Source organism: Etheostoma spectabile, chromosome 22 (assembly GCF_008692095.1).
Source record: "Etheostoma spectabile isolate EspeVRDwgs_2016 chromosome 22, UIUC_Espe_1.0, whole genome shotgun sequence".
Classification (NCBI taxonomy): Eukaryota; Metazoa; Chordata; class Actinopteri; order Perciformes; family Percidae; genus Etheostoma; species Etheostoma spectabile.
In genome coordinates this window covers 10,175,934-10,179,057 of record NC_045754.1, presented here as the reverse complement: position 1 = coordinate 10,179,057, position 3,124 = coordinate 10,175,934, and the positions used below count along the sequence as shown (strand labels likewise).

The following is a 3,124-nucleotide window of genomic DNA, read 5'->3' as shown; positions in this document are numbered from 1 at the left end:
CACACACACACACACACACACACACACACACACACACTGCACCTCCGGCCAGTGGGATGAGACCCGCGTCAGACTAGGATGCAAATTTAAGTTAAGAACTTGTTTCCTCCTTCTCCTGCTGGTATTATTATTTTTTGTTTATTTTTGGAGGTGGAGACCTGTTCGGACGAGCGCGTTTACACTCTCCAGGAGCGCGCAGTGTGGCACACGCTGGAACAAACAACAGCTCAGTGCAGCGAGTGCAGCGCAGGCAGGTTTGCGTTTTAAAAGCGGCAGGAGAGGCAGGAGAGTTACGGAGTCCGCGTGGGAGCGGTGTCGGTGCATGAGGAAGACGGACACCGGGATATTGAGAAGAACAAAAAATCAACGGCGGAACTTGGATATGGCGGGTGTGAAGATGTTCGACCTTCTCGTTGGAGTTGTTTTAGTTTTGCAGTGTGTGGGGGGTTCCCGAGCCGAGATCACAACCAGCAGCGGTAAGAACCAGCACCTTAAACAACCAGACCTGAGTTCGAGAGATCCGTTTCTTAATGCAGAACTCAAATGCGTCTGCAAAACATGTAGGAGTAAACGAGCATCAGACACATGAGTGTGCGTGGCTTTTGCATTAAGAATGATGTTGATTTATGTTCAAATTGCATCCTTTGCGGGCGTATTACACCTATATTTATCACATAAATGTGTGCAAAAAAAAGAAGACCGACACGCTGGAAGCTGTCTCTCTTTCTCTTCTCTGTTTTTCTCTTATTTTTAGGAACAGTCTATGTAGAGGAGGGCAACATGACCTCTTAATTTGCTTTTATTTTCTGCCTAGATCAAAGACATTGTTTTATTCTAATTATCATATTTTCTTGGATGTTTGAGTTAATTGCCTTTCTTTTTTTCATCTCTGCTCATGTATTTCCCCCTCAGGCTGAGCAGATTATTTCTGCATATTGTAGTAATACAATCAAAGCAATCAATGCAGGGTATGGAAATCTCAAACCTGCTTCTAAAATTTTTTATCTTTTTGTGTCTTTTTCTGGCATATTCAATGTGAGATTTTCCTCTCTGGTATGACCCGGAACATCCTTCTGCAACTTTTTTGCAGATTTCAGATCCGTAACTATTACATAGTGCAGGTGCTGTCTCTGTAGAAGTCCGACAGAGGAAATGCAGCACGCTCTGACCATCTTGATGTCCTTGATTATACGACACAGTCAACACTGGAGGATGAGGACTTCAGTGTGAACAATATCCCTACTGTAAAGCCACAGTGTGTGCACCTAAAGTCCACTAATCTCAAAGCTAGTCCATCAAACACACACACACACACACACACACACACACACAGAGCTTGTCCTACGACAGACTATGGAATAAGTTCATGCCAATGTCCGGTTCACACAGGCGAGCTCTTGTTTCCCAGAGCTTTTATTGCTGGCAGTGGATTTTCATCACATATCAGAAAGTGGTTGGAGAAATGTTCGGCTGCTGACAGTGACTGTAAATTAATCCCGTGTGTGAGTGCAGACCACAGAGTTACTGGAATGTATGGCTCTGTTTGCGAGAGATGCTATCGGCCGTGTGTGACCGTTCACACACACTTTTTAGTTTTACACAGGCTTACTCGGTCTTATTTATGAATTCAATCAATCTGCTGGGCTGCTGCTGCACTCTGGCTCATTTCACATCAGTGCTTCAGTAGAAAACAACGGCTTGTGTGTGTTTCATATGGGATAACTATCAGAATGAAGCTTGTCAAAGGTTGCAAATTGAAGGAAACTCCCCAACATCCATAAACAAAATGGGATTTTTCCTCTCAGAGCGCTTCATCGCTCCATTTCCTGCTCGAGACGGACACATTTAGTATGTAGGACAGTATTTTTAGACATCTAGGCATCCCTTGTTGTGGACTGACCTCGGCTCAGCTGTAAGGAGCAGCCCATGTCCTTCCTTAGCTAGGCTTTTATTTATAGAGCGCAGGTGTACTCCTCTGCTCTATGGATGTAAAAATAATAATGCACCATTCACTACCAGAACAGACTTGTAGAAAATGTCTCAGCAGCTCCAGAAGAGCCTGACATGTGGAAGACTGGTTGCACTTGCATTTATTAGTTAGACAAGCTATGAAGCACATCTGGGTGAAATTACACAACATCCTGTGAGCTCTGTGCATCGTTTTTCTTTTTTTTACAAGCTTTTAGTCTGTGGCTCTGCGATGCTCACTCAGTGATACACTTACCAGTGACACACTCAAAAAATTGGGGCTGATTTGGGGGTTAATTTCCACTCTGGTGCTTCTCTCGGAGTGGAAAAAGAGATTTCCACTAGAGTCTGGATTGTGTCTGCATGAGCGATAGAAGAATGAAGAGGGAGAGCGTGAGAGAGAAAGTCTGGCCTCATATAATGATGCGGTCTGATTTAAAAGCCTGCGCTGAGGGCTGCTAATGTGCTAAGATTGTGGTTGTGTGTGGAATTGCATTTGTTGTGGATGCTCAGAGTTGTGTTTCGTTGGTTGGTAGAGGGTTAATCCGCTCCCAGGCAGCGATATGGACGTCTTTAGCTCCCTCATCCATCATACTGCCAGTAGCCACCTCTGCAATCTTACTCACATAGGAGTGTGAGCTGCAGAGAAACATGCAGACTGGCTCTGAAGTTTGACTTTCATGACAATGGCTCCTATAGCTGGTACTGTTTTGGATCCAGTTCCAAGTCAGCCATAATACCTGGATTTCTCAAACTTCCAGAACAAAAAATCCCTTATCCAATCTTTCATTCTCAATCTCTCTGTATTTGCTTCAATCCGACTCAACAGGTGTTCATAAAGGAGGTGATGGCATACAGTATACAAACGTGTGCTAATGCCTAGTTCACACTGCTGTACTTTCAAAGTCGTCAGAATGCTGCGCTGTTCACGCTACACAACTTACTTTATTGTAGAGCTGCAAAGATTAAGCAATTCATCAATTAGTTGTCAATTATTAAAATAATTCGCCATCAATTTTGATAATCTGTTTGAAAAACAGGGGGGGAGCAAGGTGGAGGCGGGGCGTGTGGTCTTGGCCCACTGCCACTTTGCTCGTTTGAAAGCCATGATATCTTTCTCTCATGGGTGGGCCAAATTGTCTGGGTGGGCAAAGCA

General features: G+C 44.2%; 1 protein-coding gene across 1 annotated transcript in view; it reads left to right on the top strand.

The window, feature by feature from the left end:
• Positions 1-6: 6 nt before the first annotated feature.
• Positions 7-3,124, top strand: part of plxdc2b (plexin domain containing 2b) — a gene marked incomplete in the record, with an annotated part of 91,003 nt that continues 87,885 nt past the window's right edge. Inside the window, 1 exon segment of the mRNA XM_032504160.1 lies at positions 7-476.